The sequence below is a fragment of the Oryctolagus cuniculus genome, unplaced genomic scaffold (genome assembly GCF_964237555.1).
Source record: "Oryctolagus cuniculus unplaced genomic scaffold, mOryCun1.1 SCAFFOLD_35, whole genome shotgun sequence".
NCBI lineage: Eukaryota > Metazoa > Chordata > Mammalia > Lagomorpha > Leporidae > Oryctolagus > Oryctolagus cuniculus.
The window spans coordinates 1,520,472-1,542,916 of NW_027208301.1; the positions used below are offsets into that span (position 1 = coordinate 1,520,472).

At 39.4% G+C, this 22,445-nt stretch overlaps 1 pseudogene; it reads right to left on the reverse strand.

Annotated features, from left to right (window-relative positions):
* Window positions 1-19,961: 19,961 nt before the first annotated feature.
* Window positions 19,962-21,539, reverse strand: LOC100359006 (E3 ubiquitin-protein ligase TRIM13-like; annotated as a pseudogene).
* Window positions 21,540-22,445: the final 906 nt, after the last annotated feature.

Genomic DNA, 22,445 nt, shown 5'->3' on the forward strand with positions numbered 1-22,445 from the left:
CAAATCCTGGTGTTAGCTTGACTTGTAAATAGAGACAATTAATAAATTGCACAATAACCTTGGTAAATAACAGAGATATCTTTTGTTTATTTAGGAGACTTTTTTAAGTAATTACATAAAGAATATAAGGAGGGGATAGCATTTTTTTTTTTTTTTGGACAGGCAGAGTGGACAGTGAGGGAGACAGAGAGAAAGGTCTTCCTTTGCTGTTGGTTCACCCTCCAATGGCTGCTGCAGCTGGTGCACTGTGCTGATCTGAAGCCAGGAGCCAGGTGCTTCTCCTGGTCTCCCATGTGGGTGCAGGGCTCAAGGACTTGGGCCATCCTCCACTGCACTCCTGGGCCACAGCAGAGAGCTGGACAGGAAGAGGGGCAACTGGGACAGAATCCAGCACCCCGACAGGACTAGAACCCGGTGTGCCAGTGCTGCAGGTGGAGGACTAGCTTATTGAGCAGTGGTGCCGGCCAAGGAGGGGGTAGCATTTAAGCTACCATTTGTGAGAATGAAATCCTATATGGGTGCCAGTTCAAGTTCTGGCTGCTACACTTCTGATCCAGCTCCCTGATAATGGCCTGGGGAAACATCAGAGAATTGGCCAAGTGCTTGGGCTCCTTCATCCATATGGGAGGCCTGGAAGAAGCTCCCGGCTTTGACCTAACCCAACCCCTGCCTTTGTAGCCATTTAGGGAGTGAACCAGATGATGGAAGATCTCTCTATCTTTCCCTCTTCTCTGTAACTTTGACTTTGAAATAAACAAATAAGTATTTTATAAAAAGAATATAAATAAAAATAGACTCTTTAGAAATAGGTGATTTTAGGAGCTCATCAATGTGGCTGAGGAGGTTATGTCCTATCTGCAATGCTGACATCCTTTATCAGCACCTGTTCAAGTCCTGGATGCTGTACATCCTATTCAGCTCACAGCCAATGGCCTGGGAAAGCAGCAGACCCACATGAGTGGGCTCTGCCATCCACATGGAAGGCCAGGAGGAAGCTTCTTTCTCTTGGCTTTGGTTTTACCCAGCTCTGGCCATTGCAGCCATCTGGGGAGTGAAGCAGCAGATGGAAAGTCTCTGACTCTGTTTCTCCATCCTTACAAATCTGCCTTCCAAATGAGTACAATATATCTTTAAAAAGATTAAAAAAAGGTGATTTTATCCAATGTTAAAATGAACTCTTTAAAGTTTCTTCAAAGGTATTTTATTCTTCTTTATTGTAGGAAATAGTTGAAAATATTTATACCCTTTTTATAGAGATTTTTAAAATTTATTTGAAAGAATTATATAGATAGCTATAGAGACAGAGATATAGAGAAATATAGAGAAAGACAGGGAGAGAGAGATAGAGAGATGAAAGACCTTCCATTGTTGGTTCACATCCCAAATGGCCACAATGGCCAGGGCTGGGCTGATCCAAATCCAGAAGCCAGCAGCTCCTTCTGGTTGCCCACATAGGTGCAGGACCCCAAATACTTGGACCATCTGGGACTTGAACTCGTGGCCATATGGGGTGCCAGCACCATAGTCACTGGCTTTACCCACTATTTTCACAGTGCTGGGCCTCAATTTTATTTTAAAAATAATAAAAAAATAAGTTGCATATTTTACTTACAATCAAATAGATTAATAATAGGTACATTTGTTTTGGGAACCTCTAATATTTTCAATCATTATACCAATTTAAAAATCTTAGTACATCAGCTTAAACAGATATGGAGATCCAGGTTGGGTAGATTTTTCTCTTCTGTGGAATTAATATACATATATTCTATAATCCTAATGATTTTTAGTTCTTTAAACTTTATATAAAAGCACTCAAAATTTCATGGTTATAAAATTAAATGATAATGTGTATTGCCCATGGAACTTTTGAAATAACTTCTTATAAAATATAGGGGCTGGGACTGTGGCATAGCGAGTAAAGCCACCACCTGCAGTGCCAGCACCCCATATGGGCACTGATTTGAGACCCAGCTGCTCCACTTCTGATCCAGCTCTCTGCTGTGGCCTGGGAAAGCAGTGGAAGATGGTCCAAGTCCTTGGGCCACTGCACCCACATGGGAGACCTGGAAGAAGCTCCTGGCTCCTGGGTTCAGATTGGTGCAGCTCTGGTTCATTGTGGCCAATTGGGGAGTGAACCAGTGGATGGAAGACCTCTCTCTCTCTTTCTCTTTCTCTCCTCTTTCAGTATAAATGTGACTTTCAAATAAATGTTTTTTTAAAAAGAAATATTATATACAATTAGTATGCATACAGGCCACAATCTAATACCCCTGAATAGCAGCAAGTGACAGCAAAATACAGAATGAAGGAGTCTGGAGAAACCAACTTAGCTTCATTTGATATTCAGGTGAAACTCAGTCCTGTATTAATAATCATTATGAGCTACAAATTCTTGCATGTCATGTTAGTGTGTGAGACTTTTGTAAACTAGTTATGCCCAATAAAAACTCTTAGTAATTAAATATACAGTCTAGATAAATGGTGAGCATGCATCACAATAAGGAGTAAGATGAACTCAATCTTAGAACCATGAAATTCCCAAAAGGAAAACAATAAAATAAATCAAGAGGCTGGCACTGTGGTGTAGTAGGTAAAGCTGCTGCCTGCAGTGCTGTCATCCCATATGGGCACTGGTTCAAGTCCCAGCTACTCCACTTCCAATCCAGCTCTCTGCTGTGGCCTGAGAAACAGTAGAAGATGGCCCAAGTCCTTGGGCCCCTGCACTCATGAGGAAGACCTGAAGAAGCTTCTGGCCCCTGGGTTTGGATTGGCACAGCTCCGGCCATTGCAGTCAATTGGGGAGTGAACCAGTAGATGGAAGACCCCCCTCCCTCTCTCTCTGCCTCTCCTTCTCTCCTGTGTAACTCTGACTTTCAAATGGATGGATAAATCTAAAAAAATACAGACTAGCTGAATGTATTAAAACACAAGATCCATTTTTTACTGCCTGTAATAAACACATCTCTGCTACAAAGATACATACAGATTTTGAAAGTTAAAGGATGGAAAATGATATTCCATGATAACTAAAAGTAAAAAAAGAGAAATATTAGCCATGATAATATCATGCAAAACAGACTTTAAAGCAAAAACTATTAAACAAGACAAAGAAAGGCATATTGTGTTAATGAAGGGATCAATCCAACAGAAAGATGTAACTATGGTAAATGTATATGCACCCACTGGCCAGGTGCATGATTGCTTTTCATTTTTTTATGCTTCATTTATTTATTTGAAAAGCAAATAGAGAGAGAGAGAGAAAAGCAAAGAGAGAGAGAGAGAGAGAGAGAGAGAGGTCTTTCATTTGCTGGTTCACTCTTCAAATGGCCAGTGGCCAGAGCTGAGCCAATCAGAAGAAGCAGGCAGGAGCTTATTCTGGGTCTCCCACATGGATGCAGGGGCTCAAGGACTATGGCCACCTTCTACTGCTTTCCCAGGCCACAGCAGAGAGCTGGATCAGAAGTGGGACAGTGAGGTCTCAAACCAGTGCCCATATGGAATGCTTAACCTGCTTTGTCACAGTTCCAGCCCCAGTGCCTGATTATTTAAAATAAAGGTTAATGGATCTTAACAGAGACATTGACTTCAATCCAATAGTAATGGGTGACAGCAATATCACAGTTTCATCAATACACAGGACAACTAGACAAAGAAAAATTGAAGAAGACAACTAATCTACACTATGGACCAAAATGACAGAATTGACATATACAGAACATTTCATCCCATAGTTGCAGAATACACATTCTTATCACCAGTGCATGGAACTCCTTCTAGGACAGATCATATGTTAGGCCATAAAGCAAGTCTCAGCAAATTAAAAGAAAATGAAATCATACCATGTATCTTTTCTGACCACAATGGAATGATTTCTGAAAATTAAGAACATAAGAAATTCTAGAATGCATGCAAGCACATGGAGTCTGAACAGCCTGCTCCTGAATGAACTGTGGGTCATAGAAAAAATCAAAAAGTAAATAAAAAATACAGGAAAGAAATGAAAATGACAAAATACATATCAAAACTTATGATATACAGCAAAAGCAATTCTGAGAGTTAAGTTTATAGCAGTTAGCGCTTACCTCAAAATTGGAAAGGGATCAAACCAATGATCTAACAATCCATTCAAAACCTAGAAAAACAATAAACCAAATCACAAGTTAGTATGAGGAAAGAAATTCTTAAAATTAAAGAAGAAATAAAATTGAAACAAAAAAGAAACAAAAGATCAGTGAAATGAAGAGCAATTATTTTTGAAAAAAATGAAAATTGATACACCACAGGCCTAAGTAATTAAAATAAAAGAGTGGAGATGACACATATTAATAAATTCAGAAATAAATAAGGAAATGTTAGATACCACAAAAATAAAATTCATAAGAAATTATGAAAAAAGCTATATGCCAAAAATAGGGAAATTTAGAAGAAATGGATTCTTAGATAAGCACAAACTACCAAACATTGATGCATGAAGGCACTGAAAACCTAAACAAAACAATAGCCAAGATGGAGACTGAATAAGAAATAAAGACCCTCCCCACATAGAAAAAGCCCAGGACTGGATGGTTACATGCTGAGTTCTACCAAACTTTTACAGAAAAACTAATTCCAATTCCTCTCAATCTATTTCAAACAACTGAGATGGAAGAAATTCTCCCACACTGCTTCTATGAGACCAGTGTAACCTTAATTTGAAAACCAGAAAAACATACAACAAAGAGAATTATAAGCCAGTATCACAGATGAACAAAATATGATTGTTCACTTAGACCAAGTGGTATCCTTAGTATGCAGGAATGGTTCAACATATGCAAATTAACAAATGTGACACATCACAATAACAAATAGAAGAATGAAAACTGTTTGTTTATTCATTGTGAGAGAGTGTTGTATTTTATCAAATGGTTCCTGCATCTATTGAGATAACCATATCTTTTTTTTTTAGTTATTCTTTTTTTAAGCTTTATTTTATTTATTTGAAAGACAAAGTTTGAGAGAGGTAGAAGAGAGATCTTCCATCTGATGGATCACTCCCCAGATGGCTGCAATGGCCGAAGCTGTACTGACCTGTGGCGCAGCAGATTAAAGCTCTGACTTGAAGTGCTGGCATCCCATATGAGTGCCAGTTCAAGTCCTAGCTGCTCCACTTCTGAAGCAGCTTTCGGCTATGGCCTGGGATAGCAGTAGAAGATGGCACAAGTCCTTGGGCCCCTGCACCCATGTGGGAGACCCAGAAGAAGCTCCTAGCTCTTGGCCAGGAAATGCAAATAAAAACTACAATGAGGTTACACCTTACCAGAGTTAGAATGGCTCTCATACAAAAAAATAGGAAGCAATAACTGTTGGTGAGGATGTAGGGGAAAAGTTCCCTAGTACACTTTTGGTGGGAATGTAAACTAGTGCAACCGTTACTAGAGGCAGTATAGCGATTCCTCTGAAATCTGATAGTATATCTACAATATGACCTAGCCATCCCACACTGTTAATGTACCCAAAAGAAGTTAAATTGGCATATTAAAGCTATCTGTATGCCCATGTTTATTACAGCTCAATTCATAATACCTAAGATATGGAATCAACCCAGATGCCAATCAAGTAATGACTGGATAAAAAATATGGTATCTATGCACTATGGAATACCACTCAGCCACAAAAAAGAATGAAATTCTGTCTTTTGCAATAAAATGGATGCAACTGGAATCCATCATGCTTAGTAAAATAAGTGAGTCTCAAAAAATACAAATATCATATGTTTTCCTTGGTATGTTACTAATATATAGAATATAAAAGATGTAATGTGTAGGAGCAAAATTTGCATTTTGAGATTATTGTTTATAACATTTTCTTTACTCTCAAGGAACAGTGGTTTTCTTCTACTTTCTATTTCTTGAATCCTTCACTTTGTGGAAGGTCAAACATGATTATAACATAAACTGACAGTATGTCTTGTAAAAATTAAAAGTAAAATCATAATGAAGGAAGGAAAAAGGTTGGGAGCCTGAGCAGGAGAGAGGGTAGGGTAGGAAGTATCACTATGTTTCTAAATCTGAATATATGAAATACATGAAATTTGTTCACCTTATATATAAATAAAAAATTAATAAATAAATTAAAGCAATCAAGAGAACAATTCAATTTCAAAAGCACCAAAGGTAATAAAATACTTAGGAATAAACTTAACCAAGGAAATAAAATACCTAAACATTGAAAACTATAAAAGATTACTGAAATGAATTAAAGATCACACAAATAAATGTATATATATATATATATATACTCTGTTCATGGATCATAAAATATATATAATAAATCAATGTTCCTAGTGACCTATAGATTCAAATCATTCTTCATAATATCCCAATAGTTATTTTTAATCAAAAATTTAAAAAACTATACAGAAAATTAATATGGAATGTCAAAGTATTTAAATACCCAAATATTCTTGAACATAAGATCAAAGTTACAGGCCTCACATTCTCTTAATTCAAAAGCAAATGTAATCTAAACAGTGTGATATTTGAACAAAACCAGACATACAGGCACAGATTTGGTCTCAGTTGAGAGTCTGGGTAAGATATCTGCATTGCATACTACAGTGTTTATGTTCAACTCTCACCTCTGGCTTCTGAAACCAGCTGCCTGCCAATGGAAAATATGGGAGGCTGTGGGGATGGAACATGTAACTGGGACCCTGTCACCCACATTGGAGGCCAGGATTTTGTTTCCAGTGCAGACCTGTCATTGCAGACCTATGCAGAGTGAACCAGAAGATAGGGGTTCTAGCTCTCTCTACCTCTCAAATTAAAAAATAAAAATATTAAGTGTAAATATTTAATGTAATAATCAGAAAATCAAGATTGATAACCTCATCAATAAGAAAAAAATTGACTAAATTCAATTTATGATTAAAACCCTAAATAAACTGTTTACTGAGGCAAATTTCCACCACAGGAAGGGCACCTATGGGAAATTTACAATAAACTCTTATAAAATGGGAATAAGACTGCTACTTTTAACACTTCTATTCAACAGTGTAGTGGATGATTCTACTAAAAAAATGAACAAAGCAAAAGAATAAAACTCCAGATTGCAAACAAAAGAGCAAAGTTGACTTGTAATATTGAACACATAGTCTTGTATGTAACATATATTCTGAGGGAGTCACTAAAATCCCACTCCAAAAATACAGTAAAATTCAGTATTTTTGCAGAATATAAAGATATAAGTATCAATTATATTTCTGTTTAACAATGATGAACATTCTAAAAATATAATTAACAATAACATTCAAGGTAGCATCAAAGAGTGAAAATACCACAAGAAATTTAAGAAAAAAAAACTTGATTTTTAAAAAAATTTATTTGACAGATAGAGTTAGACAGTGAGAGAGAGAGAGACAGAGAAAAGGGCCTTCTTTATGTTGGCTCTGCCCCCAAATGGCTACTACGGCCAGAGCTATGCTGATCCGCATCCAGGAGCCAGGTGCTTCCTCCAGGCCTCCCATGCAGGTGCAGGGCCCAAGCTCTTGGGCCATCCTCCACTGCCTTCCCAGGCCACAGCAGAGAGCTGGACTGGAAGAGGAGCAACTGGGATTAAAACCTGGCACTCATATGGGATGCCAGTGCCACAAGGTGGTGGATTAACCAAGTGAGCCATGGCACTGGCCCCACAAAACTTGAATTTTATACTAAAAAATTACAAAAAAAATACAATTTTTAAATGAAGCATTGATTTCAGTAAGAGATTTTAATACTGCAAAAGTATATGCTTCTGGGGCCAGTGCTGTGGTGCAGCAGGTTAAAGCCCTGGCCTGAAGTGCCAGCATCCCATATGGGTGCCGGTTCTAGTCCTGGCTGCTCTACTTCCTATCCAGCTCTCTGTTATGGCCTGGGATAGCAGTGCAAGATGGCTCAAGTCCTTGGGCTCCTGCATCCATGTGGGAGACCCAGAAGAAGCTCCTGGCTCCTGGCTTTGGATCAGCACAGCTCCAGCTATTGCAGCCATCTAGGGGAGTGAACCAGTGGACGGAGAACCTCTCTCTCTGTCTCTAACTCTCTCTGTAACTCTGTCTTTCAAATAAATAAATCTTTAAAAAATATACTTAATATAAATCATTGTGGAAATGTAAATCAAAACCTCAGGGAAATAGCACTTCATATTAAGTCAAATGACTCTGATTCACTATAGATAAATGTTGACATGGATGTGGAGAACAGGGAACCCTCATACATTTCCAGTAAAATATTGCAGCCACTATGAAAATAATTTGGCAGTTTCCAAGCAATTTCTACATGGGATTATTTATTGCTTCAGCAGTTTCTCTGCCAGGTATGCCACTAAGAGAGACATAATCCACAGGCACATGAATACTGAAGCAATATTTATGAAACCAAATGTGAAAGCAACCCAAACGCTGATATGCAAAGAAAGCAATGTTCAGTATATCTTTTATAATCCTATACAATTTGACAATCAAATTTAATTAAGAAATGATAGATCACAAAATAATGCAATTCAAAAGACAAAGAAAAAGAAGAAACTCAAAGCCATCCCCATATACTCTAACATCCTGTTTCCCATTATGACATGTCCAGGAAAGGTCAATCTCTGGAGATAGGTTTAGATTAATGCCTGTGCTGGGGCTGATGGTTAATGAGGAGTGCTATAGATAATATGAAGCATTTGGATTAATGGAAATGTGTTTATACTAGAATGTGCTTATGATTACATAACTTGCAACACAGCACAAAGCATAGAATATTCACTGAAAATATGAGACAGGACTGGGCAGACTGAATTTGGGCCTCATGGAAGAAAATAAAATGAACAAATGTGAGGGGGTTTCACATATTTTCTGGAACGTGAAATTAAAATATGTTTATTTTGGTTGAAATATATTTAAACCCATAAATGCAAAGGCCTTACAATTCATGGACATTGTTTAGTATGAAAGAAGTATGCATGTTTTTCAATAAAATTTTGCACCAAAATTAACCTGCCATTTAATTCCATATTTCTTGTGATATTGCCCTAATTAAAATTAATTCCATATACTCTTAAAGAAATACTTCATTTTTCTTATATGAAACAACTTAAAAGTTGTACTAATTACCATTGTAAGGTAAAATACTGCCCCCTAATCACTCCACTTAGAATGACAATATGCCAATTCTTGGGGCCAGTGCTGTGGTGCAGGGGGTCAAAGCCCTGGCCTGAATGCCGGCATCCTGAATGGGCACCAGTTCTAGTCCCACTGCTCCTCTCCTGATCCAGCTCTCTGCTATGGCCTGGGAAAGCAGTAGAAGATGGCCCAAGTCCTTGGGCCCCTGCGCTCACAGGGAGACCCAGAAGAAGATCCTGGCTTCAGATCGTCTCAGCTCAGTCCATTGCGACCATTTGAGGAGTGAACCAGCGGATGGAAGACCTCTCTCTCTGTCTCTACCTCTCTCTGTAACTCTTTCAAATAAATAAAATAAATCTTTAAAAAATGCCAATTCACATATTTCTAGATTATGTTTGTATGAATAAACTGCTTCCAAAGATCAGAATTTTAGTTGTGATATTAATTTAAGTATTTTAACACCCCTGAATGTTATACACCAAGAACGATGTTTTGAGTTTATTTTGTTGACAATAATTATACATACCTATGGACTGCAGTGAGAGATTTTAATTCATGCATACAATGTGTACTGAATAAATTGGAGTAAACAACATTTTCCCTTCTCTGACATTATACTTCAAAATCAGGGCCTTGGAGCACCTTTCCTCTATTTGTTCCTAAAATATGGGATAGATTTGTTGCTCCCCCTCTTCATGGAGGAACGACACTAAACCCTGCCTAGGCTTCATATCCGAGTCACGGCACCATTATGTCGCTCCCCGTCTTCGTGGAGGAACGACACAGGACCCTGCGCTGTTCTTTCGTCTGCTCGGCCCTCCCCGGGTTTGCTGCTGGTTCTTCCCGGGTTGGCTGCCGTCCCTTCCACCTCTGTGGAAGGGCGGTTCCCCCTGGCCACTTTCCCCACTTCCGCAGGGGAGCGGCACTCCGTCGGCCGGATCTCTCGGGGGCTGCACAGGTGTTCCCTCAGATAGATGTTCCCCTTAGATGTTCCTGGTGCATGTTGTCTCTCTCCTCCTTTACAGTCCTCTTCCACCAATCCCAACTCTGCTACCCACACACCGAATACGCTGCTCTCCTCCAATCAGGAGCAGGTCCTACAGTTTGTTGGTTGAACTGGAGGCAGCTGCGTAGAAGCTGTTTCTCCCTTCTCAGCGCCATATTGTGGGAGAGCAGATGCATAGAATAAGTCCTAATTCCAGTAACTCAGTCCAGTCCGGGTTGCTCCCCACAAGATTACTGTGGACTATAGTCACTCACAATGCTATGTAACACAAGGAACTCACTATCATCTAGCTCTGATTTGGTACCAATTACTCCACGAAGTTTTTAAAGAATTTCTCAATTAATTAGTTTCAAAGAAAAAGAGACACACAGAGAAACAGAGAGAGAGAGAGAGAGGGAGAGGGAGAAGGAGAGAGAGAGGACATTCTCATCCACTGATTCAAATCACCAACATCTAAAACTGTGGCTTTTCCAGACTTTTATAATGACTTAGGTATGACTGCAAATGTACAGGTGACAAAAGCAAAAATAAGGAAGTAGGACTGCAAAACAATAAAAAAGTTCTGCATATGAAAGGAAAAGCTGAAAAGTGAAAGCAAGGAATGAGAGAAAATACTGGCAAATCATAGCTGAGTAAAGGATTAATATAAAGAACAGACACAATTCAAAAGGAAATATTGTAATAAAAAATGGGCAAAGGATCAGATCAGTTTTTCCATAAGCAGCTAACAGGCATTTAAAAGGGACTCAGCACTGCTAATCAAGACCACAATGGTTATGATCTCACATATGTAAAAATAGCTATTATAAAAAAGTAAAAAACATAAATATTGAACCAGCATTGGAGAAAAGGGAACATATAAATTGTTTATAGAAATGTAAATTAGTACACCCACTATGGAGAACACTATGGAGGTGTCTCAAATAAAATTAAAAATGGAGCTAACAAATGATAAAGCATTCCCACTATTGGATGTGCATCTAAAGAAGTAAAATTACTATCTCAAAGATACAACTGCACAACCATGTTCATGTGAGCATTATTCACACGAATAAGATATATAAACAAACATTGTCTATCAACAGATGAGTAGAGAAATGCCATACACCCACAATGGAGTCACATTCAACCTTAACAAGGAAATTCTGACATTTTGTCACAATCTGGATTGAAAAGTATGAGTATACCATTAGGCTGATTGAAATGTCACAGAAAGATAAATACCACACAATCTCCCTTATTTATGGAATCTCAGAAAGTCAAACTTAAGAAGAGAACAGTGGTTGCTAGGTGCTGAGGGTGAAGGAAATGGAAGATGTTAGTTGAATGACTAATAACATTTACAGTTAGTAGATAATGTACAGCCCAGAAATGTTATGAATATATGATTAGATACTCACAACTTGTTAAGGCATTAGGTTTTCTTTTAAAAACTATGTAAGGTGGCTGGCACCACAGCTCAACAGGCTAATCCTCCACCTATTGGTGCCAGCACACCTGGTTCTAGTCCCAGTCGGGGCGCCAGATTCTGTCCCAGTTGCTTCTCTTCCAGGCCAGCTCTCTGCTATGGCCAGGGAGTGCAGTGGAGGATGGCCCAAGTGCTTGGGCCCTGCACCCCATGGGAGACCAGGAGAAGTACCTGGCTCCTGCCATTGGATCAGTGCAGTGCACTGGCCATAGCGGCCATTGGAGGGTGAACCAATGGCAAAAGGAAGACCTTTCTCTCTGTCTCTCTCTCTCTCACTGTCCACTCTGCCTGTCGGAAAAAAAAAAAAAAAACTCTGTAAGGTGACGGATATATTAGTTTGATTGTCCTAATCATTTCAGAATGTATATGTACTAGGGAACTCCAAAAGGTTTGTGAAAAACAGGATTAAACAGTGAAATTTCCATAAAATTTTAAAAAGTCTCTTCACATATCAAAACATCAAGTTGCAGGCCTTGAATATATACAAATTTTGTTTGTCAATTATACTCCAATAACTTTGAAAACAATCACCCTACATCAAAATACAAATTAAAACTCAAAAAACTAGGTTTATATCTTTGGGGTTGGGAAGGCTGTCATGGAACAGAAGCAGTTTTAAAAACATTGATAAATGTGACTAGCTAAAAGTTCTTATTTGAAAGTTCAGAGACAGATGACAGCCTGTAAAAGGAACATGTAAAGGCTTAGATGACATCCAAGACCAAAATACAGTGTCCTCTTGTCCCCCCTAAAACCTCGACCAAAGCCCTGATCAAAATAAAACTGTTTCATTAGCTTACCTGGTCTGTGACACTGCTGTTACCAACAGAAAATGTGGTCAGATTCCCAGAAAGAGCTACGCTGAGAAGTCAGGGGCCATGAGCTGAGACTCAGCTTCTGAACTATTCAGAAAACTTGGGGAATCCGGTCACCCCGGGGAGAAGGGAGGAACTGAGGATCCCATAAGTGACAGCGCTTCGCTGCAGGAACCCAGCACACAACCCATATGCTCCATAATGGCCATCCTGTCCCCACTGCACAATCGGGGAAGACAAGGGGATGCCACCAACAGCTGCCCAGGGATGGCCCCTGGGCTGTGAGCAGGAAAGGAACAGGACGCCGGGGTCCCGGGTGCCAGTCCAGCCTCCACACTGCAGACCAGAAGGGGCTGAGTGGAGGGTCGTATCAGCAATGAGAGGGGGCCTACAGGCTCCAGCCACAACCTCTGGGAAGCCCACATCCTGCCAGCCTTTTCTGACAACTTCCCCACCCTGCCTTCCCCTCTCCTCAAGCTCAGCCCCACGCACCATGTCCCGAGGTCCAAGTGAGCAGCTTCCTGCGATGGAAGGAGGTACGAGAACGATGGACGTGGGCTACATTCAGAGTTCTGAGTGCTGGAGCCCCTCCTTGGGCCTCTCCACCACGGAACTGGTTGACTACTATGACGTCAAGATTCCGCGGGATTCTGTAGTGTTTATGCTACCACACCTGATTGGACAGCTTGCATAGCTGTGAGGACGCACCACGTCATAAAAGATGCAGCCAATCAGCGTCCTCCATAACGCTGCTGCATAATTCCAGGTCTTGCTGGAGGCAGAAGCAAGAAGGAGTCTTGGGTTCATTTCTGAAATTTGTCCTCTTATGCGCCTCCCTCCCTGCAGCGAGTGGTGGGATCTCCTCTCTGGTCCTGCTCACTGCTGGGCTCCCACCTGCATCTTCCTGAGAGGATCCTACCTGGAGCTTGCAGTAAACTAACTCAGGTCGGTTACCATTTAATGGCTGTTTATTGGCTTCACAGCCTTTCTTTTTCATCTTCTATGTGATACTTTTTCTGTTGAATCATCTGTAGTTTTTAAAGTATTGATTTAAAGAATATTTAAGGATATCACAAAATTGAATCCTTCTCCAATTTAACTTGTTTTTTTTTTTTTAGTCTGCCTGTTGTCCTTTATTATTATTTTCTGTTTCTTGCTAGTACTTAATAAATAGTAAAACACATACACACATGTATGTATAATCCTTCCAGTAATCTCATTTATCAGTTTTTAGATTTTCATGGATTATCTCCATATATAAGCATCACCCAGTATATTCACATTTTATGACTTAGAAATTGATCTTTATACCATGTAATTACTTTTTGCTGTTTTATTTCCTTTATTACACCTGTAGTAGAAAGTCTGAGAGAGAGTGCAGGAATCATGGCCTAGGCTTACTGTAAGGAAAAAAGCTTTCGATGAGCATTTGCTGTAGGTTCATTTCACTCTCAGTCACAGTAAAGAAGTCGCTGGCTTTTTTGTTGTTGCTCTGCTAGCAGTTTTCTCTTTCCTAGCTGCTGCACTTTACTAAGTGCTTTCCAACACGGAATCTAAATGACCATGGGATTTTCTTCTTGTGATTTTTACCTGCCTGGATGGCTTGTCTGGGAATGTTAACCACCCTTGCATTTTTCATTATGTCCCTGCTTCCTATTGATATATTTTCTTAGATGATTTCATTTATTACATTAATACTTTTCTGAGGATACTAGTAGCTCTGTTTATAAAAGAGATGCTTTTAATAAAACAATTTTTATTTCAAGTCTTGATCCAAAACTTTATTTTTTAATGTCTTTTTTTTTAAGGTTTATTTTATGTATGTGAAAGACAGAGTTACAGAGAGAGGTAGAGACAGAGAGAGAGAGGTCTTCCATCCACCCCAGATGGCTGCAACAGGCAGAGCTGCACCAATGCAAAGCCAGGAGCCAGGAGCTTCTTCTGGGTCTACCACATGGGCGCAAGGGCCCAAGGACTTGGGCCATCTTCTACTGCTTTTCCCAGGCCATCGCAGAGAGCAAGATTGGAAGAGGAGCGGCCAGGACTAGAACCGGCATCCATATAGGAAGCTGGCACTTCAGTCCAGGGTTTTAACCTGCTGTGCCACAGTGCCAGCCCCCTTTTTTAATTTCAAGTCTTGGCCTGCTTGCACCATCCTCACTGTAATGGTGGTTTTCCAAAAGAAACTAAAAAACAGCTTTGCTTATTTTCACTTTGGGCAGGTCTTTGAAATGTAAATTTGTTTTTTCTTCTGTAAAATTTTGAAGTATTCTGTCGCTCCCCCTCTTCGTGGAGGAACGACACAGGACCCTGCGCTGTTCTTTCGTCTGCTCGGCCCTCCCCGGGTTTGCTGCTGGTTCTTCCCGGGTTGGCTACTGTCCCTTCCACCTCCGTGGAAGGGCAGTTCCCCCTGGCCACATTCCCCACTTCCACAGGGGAGCGGCACACCGCCGGCCGGCTTTCTCGGGGGCTGCACAGGTGTTCCTTCAGCTAGATGTTCCCCTTAGATGTTCCTGGTGCATGCCGTCTCTCTCCTCCTTTATAGTCCTCCTCCGCCAATCCCAACTCGGCTGCCCACACGCCGAGTATGCTGCTCTCCAATCAGGAGCAAGTCCTACAGTTTATTGGCTGAACTGGAGGCAGCTGCGTAGAAGCTGTTTTCTCCTCTCCCAGCGCCATATTGTGGGAGAGCAGATGCATAGAATAAGTCTTAATTCCAGTAACTTAGTCTAGTCCGAATTGCTCCCCACAGTATTCTCTAATTCTGGACCTGAAATTGTCATTGTGTGACTTTCTGGAGTTTTCAAAATGTGATTCAATTACTTGGGTTATATAGGAGTTTTTTGATTTTATGTTATATTTGTTTTTTGGAAACCTGATTTTCAAAATAGGGTGGATATTGATCTCTGTAGTCAAATTTTACTCCTAAGAATTTCATATCTTTCTCTAGTATCTTGGTCAAAGCTATAATCTCTACAAAAGAATGATACTGTTTTAATTCCTAAACTGGTTATTTGTGTTACTTTCCCCGTTGGTTCCTTAATCATTTTTTCCTAATGGTTAACTTTGTTAATATTTTTCTTAAAAAAAGTTATTGTGTCTTTGTTTATTTGTGGTACATTGTATAGCATTTCATACATGTCTGCTGTTCTCTTTTTTCTTCCTTTTCTTCAATACTCTGATATTTTTTGTTTATAATTAACAAGGGAGCTGTATTGATTGATTTTCAGTGTTTTATTCTAACATAAGCATTTAAGGTTATAAACTATCTCTAAGCACTAGCTTACTGCATCCTCTTTATTCCTTCATGTGTTCCCAACCTGTTTCCATCACAGGCTGTGTGTGTCTCCAGTTCTGAAACCCACATGTACTGACTGGTAAATTAGTGCTTCAGCCATTGGAGACCCACTTTTTACACTTGTGTGCCCAGGTAATCACAGCCCATCAGCTACCCTTTCCATGTCTGCAAAAGGGCTACGGTCCCTTAAAATATATCACATCTTGATTTCTTTTAGAGAAGCAGATAAAATTTCCCTGACAGCCCAAGTTAGACATTTCTATATATACTACTGGCTACATCTGAGTTGTTGCTTCTAAATCAATCTTTCGTAGCAAACAGAACTGCTCTGATTGTCAGTTTTTTTTCTTTATGGGGTTACTAGCAAATTACCAACTTGTGTTGATGCTAGTAAGATTCACATACCGTATTTTTCTACTAATTAATTTGCCATTCTGGAGTGGCCTGAATGTCAAAATTCTGCCCTCATAGAGCATATTTGAAGAAAATGGTATAAATTATAGTTTTGTGTAAAATAGTTTAAATATTTGAAGTGCTCTGGATAAAAAATAAAATAATGTGATAGGTCCCAGTGGAGAGGACAAGGTTTGCTTTAGCCAGAAGAGTTTGAAAGTCCTCACTAATGGATAATACATGATCTTAAAACATAACAATGGGGAGTAACTTTCAGTGTGGAAGCTAGGAAAAGAGCATCTAAGCTGCAGAAGTGAAAAGCAAATTTAAAGATTTTGATGAGGGGAAAAATATAGATGTATAATGAATGGATAAAAGAGGAAAGATTTGGAATATGAAGAAGAAAGTGAAATGTGACTACACTCAAAAATGTTTTCTCCAAAATTTTTGAGAAAAATTTAAAGAATTTTAACTTTTAAAATAAGCATTATGATGTATATGGTAATTCACTTAATTAAACCATTTTACAATGTGTATAAATTTATTTTTTTAATTTTTTTTTATTTTTTGACAGGCAGAGTGGACAGTGAGAGAGAGAGAGACAGAGAGAAAGGTCTTCCTTTGCCGTTGGTTCACTCTCCAATGGCCGCCTTGACTGGCGCACTGCGGCCGGTGAACCGCGCTGATCGGATGGCAGGAGCCAGGAGCCAGGTACTTCTCCTGGTCTCCCATGGGGTGCAGGGCCCAAGCACCTGGGCCATCCTCCACTGCACTCCCTGGCCACAGCAGAGAGCTGGCCTGGAAGAGGGGCAACCGGGACAGAATCCGGCGCCCCAACCGGGACTAGAATCCAGTGTGCTGGCGCCGCTAGGCGGAGGATTAGCCTAGTGAGCCGTGGCGCCAGCTACAATGTGTATAAATTTCAAAACAGTATGTACAATGGCCATTCAAGGAATTCATGTAAAATGCATTGAGAGATTATTTTGATTCAAAAACACTTATATCCATATAGATTATAATGTGTCTATAGACATTTTCAATGAGTTTTTAAAAATCACCCAGATTCATGAATTTCAAATTTTAATGCACCAAAATAAACTTACCTTTGAATCCCATTCCCATCTAATTTTTTAAAATACACATTGTTGTGCCAGCACTGTGGCTCACTTGGCTAATCCTCTGCCTGCGGTGTCGGCATCCCATATGGACACCGGGTTCTATTCTTGGTTGCTCCTCTTCCAGTCCAGCTCTCTGCTATGACCTGGGAGGGCAGTGGAGGATGGCCCAAGTGCTTGGGCTCCAGCACCTGCATGGGAGACTGGGAAGAGCACCTGGCTCCTGGCTTCGGGCTGATGCAGCTCTGGCTGTAGCAGCTATTTGGGGAGTGAACCAACAGAAGGAAGACCTTTCTCTCTGTCTCTCTCTCTCTCACTGTCTATAACTCTTCCTGTCAAATAAAAAAAAAACACATTGTTCATAATAAATGAATGTATGATGTATATATTTTATTTTAATTGGAATCTATTTATTTTTTCCAATAAATAAATAAGAAACATAAATGAGACTCTATTAGTGAATTTTAAGGATGGAGATCTTTCTTTGGTGATTTTAAGAGATCACTTCTCTTGTTGACACTGGACTGTAGGATCCAATGTGTAGACTAATCCTGTTGGGTGCTCCAACAATAACTTATATATTCTTTTCTGATAGAGATTTGAATTTTCCCCCTATTGTTTTCCTGCTTATTTGTTGATGGGTTACAATTTTAAGAAACACTGAGAGGAACACTATGTGCCCATTATGTCTTTGTGGTCTATTCCTTTTATTTCCTTAGAATAAATTCCTAAAAATGAAATTATTGGGTAAAAGAATGCAATCATTCTATTCTTTCATCAGACAAGATACTCTATTCTTGGGAGTCATGGTGCTTGGGCTGTGACATTTTAGAAAAGTGAAATAGAAGTTCTTGTTATAGAAGTATTGATCCTGCCTTTTTTTTAATTAGGAACCATAATTTGGGAATTATTAATACATCCAGCTGATGAGGAAAACTTTCCCTTCAGTGGAATGTTACTACAACAATGTAAAAGTCAAGGTAGCATTATAAAAGAAGGAAAATTAAATGAAATATTAAAAAAAGATAAAGAAGACATTTTACAAAGGTATAACAACTATGGACTAAAAGAGTGTCCTAAAATACCTTCATGCAGTTCAGCAACTAAGTCATTTCTGGAATGAACAATGTGGATAACTAGGTTAGGATAGTGCTTCTGTTAGGACTCAGGTCAAAGTCACAAGGTATGCAGTAACAATTTACACATTTTATGAGGAAAGATCGACTGAAACAGGGACTGTTTAAAAATCACATACTGAGATTTAGCCAACATATTCAGATGGGCAGATTTGGATGGAATGAAAACTTCAGTGGAAACAAAACTGAAAGTCATAATCCTGGGGATGCCACTTAGTTTTACCAATGTAAAGAGAAAAATCATTATTTCAAGGTACAACACACATTGACAGGTTAAATGAGAAACTATAAGCAATTCAAATACCAAAATGTTTCATACTGAATCACAAAAATGGGATTTTCAGATTAATCCAACTTGTAATGTCTCATAGAATTTAGGAAGTTGTTCTGGTTCTGCGGACTCTTCAATTGCTCTTCACACAGAATATTTTCTTCTTCTTAGAAATAATGTCTTCTGAATGGCTCTGTAGTCAGCATGAAAGGGTAGGAAATGGCTTTTCAGAGTGGCTGGGCAAACATGCTTCCGAAGTGATTCACTGTATCATTTTATAATATCTCCAGATTTAGCCGGCGCCGTGGCTCAATAGGCTAATCCTCCACCTTGCGGCGCCGGCACACCGGGTTCTAGTCCCGGTTGGGGCGCCGGATTCTGTCCCGGTTGCCCCTCTTCCAGGCCAGCTCTCTGCTATGGCCAGGGAGTGCAGTGGAGGATGGCCCAGGTGCTTGGGCCCTGCACCCCATGGGAGACCAGGAAAAGCACCTGGCTCCTGGCTCCTGCCAGGATCAGCGCGGTGCGCCGGCTGCAGCGGCGGCCATTGGAGGGTGAACCAACGGCAAAGGAAGACCTTTCTCTCTGTCTCTCTCTCTCACTGTCCACTCTGCCTGTCAAAAAAAAAAAAAAAAAAAAAAAAAAAAAAAAAAAAATCTCCAGATTTACACATGGAACTTCAGGATTTCATTTTTTTAGTTCATTCTCAAGTCTATGGACTTCAGTTCCTAAGGCATCAATGATATTTTTCCTAAGTTTAAGTGCAAAGGTCTCTAGTTCTAGTGTTTCACATCTTCAATTTCATACATCACTTAGTCAAAAATCTTGTCTTTCCAAATAAAGTCTTGTAACAACTCATCCATCAAAATGTACCTCTGCATTAAATCTTATTTATCTAACCTGACATCTGTGGCTTTGATGTCATGAACTGCCCTTGCAGATCGATCTTTCTCCAGGAGTTCAGTAAGCCGTTGTACTTGTTCTGGCTGTCAGGATTGCCATAGAGGCCTTCTGTGTTAGTGTGGATAAGGATTGGTGAGACCACAGCTAATAAGGTGCACACACCCAAAGAACATAGGCTGACAGAGTGAATTGCCTGCATATTCATCAAATAAAGATCACTTTAGGGATGCAGTGGGACTGAAGAAAGTGAGAAAGTCAAGCAGAAAGACTACTGCAAATAACTGATAAAAGTGCCAGGGAATCTTGCTAATGAATGTGACAGTGTCCTGAGGCAAAGAAAGTATCCACATCTACTAATTTCATGTTCTCACACTAACTGGTCAATGTTCTTCATCAAAGGGCTTCTGGGAAAATTAAGAGGCAGGTAAAGGGATTTCCTTGATGACTTTGATTTTCTCCCAGAACGCCTACATTTGTTGCAGAAATATCATGGGTTCTGACAAGTCTTTGAAAGCCTCAGCCATGTTAAAGGCCAATCATTGTTCCTGTAAGGTGGTGTTGAGTTGGTTAACCTCTGGGTCATAAGCTTGCAGAACTGCAAATTTCATGATCTCAAAGTCAGATAGGATTTCATTATCCTTTTGATCCAATGTGTGTTTCAACTTCTCAAAAAATTTCTTAATTTCATCTTTTTTTCTTAATTTCATCTTAATCTTTAGTCAGTAACTGAGTATTTTCTCTTGCTAGTGTCCCAGGCATCCAAGTGAGAAAGAGCATCTCCCCTACACATCGTCTCAAAGCTCTGGAAGAGGAAATCAAAGACATTCCTTTCCTGAGCATAGGCATCTTCAATAGATCAGAAGACATACTTGGTGTGGTCAGCAGGAATAGCACAGATCCCACAAATCAGCTGCATATCAGTCAGGCAGAAAGCAATGAGGGACTGCCCCAAGAGTCCTTTGTACACTGGCATCTTGGGAGAAATATTGATCTTGTTTTACTTTTCCACAATACCCATCAGGGAGTAATTAACCTGCAGCCTGCTAACTCCAGTAGCTGACATTTTCTTATGGCAGGAGGGACACTTGAATGATGATAGTCTCCACAATAAATTCTGCACAGTCCCCTCTATGAGACCTTTCAGGCGCTTTTTGCAGAAGTTATGTGAGCAAGGCAAAACTTGAGGATCATCAAACAGATTGCAACAAATTGGGCACATGAGATCTTCAAGCACTATGTCACATTCAGGCAGTCTTCTCTAAGTCAGAGGGCACCAAAGACAATGGTGTTTCTAGGGAAGAAATGCTATCTTTTGGTTGAGTAAGAAGCACGAGCAGTTAGTCAGCAGCTCCATCCAGCTCTACCAGAAGGAGTGCCTCTGGCATCATGAGGGATATGCCACACCCCCTCCAGCCATGGGGGCCATGTGATATGTGCCAGTAATGGCTGCTAGATGGCCCCACATTACTTCTTTATCATTTTTCAAAAGGGAACATTCCTCAGTCATTAGATGAGTCAGTATTGTGAGAAAAGAACATGTTTTAAATTGGTTGGCTAAATGAAGATGTTTTCCCTATTTCTTCCAGTGTGACATATCCTACAGATACTAAACACTAGACTCTTTTAGACAAAACAAAATGTACTTAAAATGTCAGTAGTTACAAGATCTATTTTTTGATTTACATCCTTATTTCACTGTTTATCAAACATTTTTCTTCAAGATCATTTTCTCCAAACACTTGTATAAAATAAAACCCAATGTCCAATTCTCATTGATCATGCAGATAATACCAACTGATTCAAAGAGAGCTCTCAGAACCGTAATAGCTTGACCTCACCACACCTGCACTGCATGCAGTTCTTGAGGAACTATCAAAGTCTTCAAACATCATTGCTTGGAAACCAGTGGTTTAGATGAAATGTTTTAATCTATGTTTACTTTGCATAGTGTGATTGGTCTCCCGTTACTGATATGCCCAGGTAGGAGCCATGAAGTTCAAGTTCTTGAACCATTTCTTTGATAAAGAACATTAGAAAGTAGAAAATGCTAATGAAATTTTTTTTCTAATCTGATCTGTCTCTCTAATGGCTCAAATATTTTCAGCAGTGGGACAGTATTTTAAAATAAAAACCTTAATTGAAAAATCTAACATGTAAAACACATTAAGCCATTTTACATGTAAAATCATGATTTAAAATGTTAATATTCATGAGTGACCCAACCACTAATTAAGTGCAATGTAAGACATTTGCAGGTTTAAAATTACCAAACATTATATTTCCATCAGATGTTATGGTAAGTACTAAAGTTACATAGTGGTGAACAAAATTAACATAACCCCACCAATATCAATCTGATAGTCCAATAGAGAAAAACTTAAATAACCAAAGAAAAACCTATATAAATCTTATGAAAAGTCAATATGTTAGACTCAACATTAAATTTATTTCTACATTTTAATGATCTAACATTAAAAATCCAAGTATGGCTTTCTGCCTGACTGATATGCAGCTGATTTGGAAACTCATGACTGGTGCATAGGGAGATTACTGATGACATAAACAGGAGTGTCAATTTGTAAAGTCAACAACAGGAGTCACTGTGCACTTACTCCTCATGTAGGATCTCTGTCCTTAATGTGCTGTGCATTGAGACTTAATGCTATAATGAGTACTCAAACAGTATATTTCGCTTTGTGTTTCTATGGGGGTGCAAACTGTTGAAATCTTTACTTAATGTATACTAAACTGATCTTCTGTAAAAAAAAAAAAAAGAAGAAATTATCAATTCCCAACTTGAGTCTCACTGGGATTAAACATGACAATAGGTCTGATCTGATTTCATCATCATTTAAAAAATCATCTATTATTTTTCACTTTATGTTTGTGTGGGAGCAAACTGTTGAAATCTTTACTTAA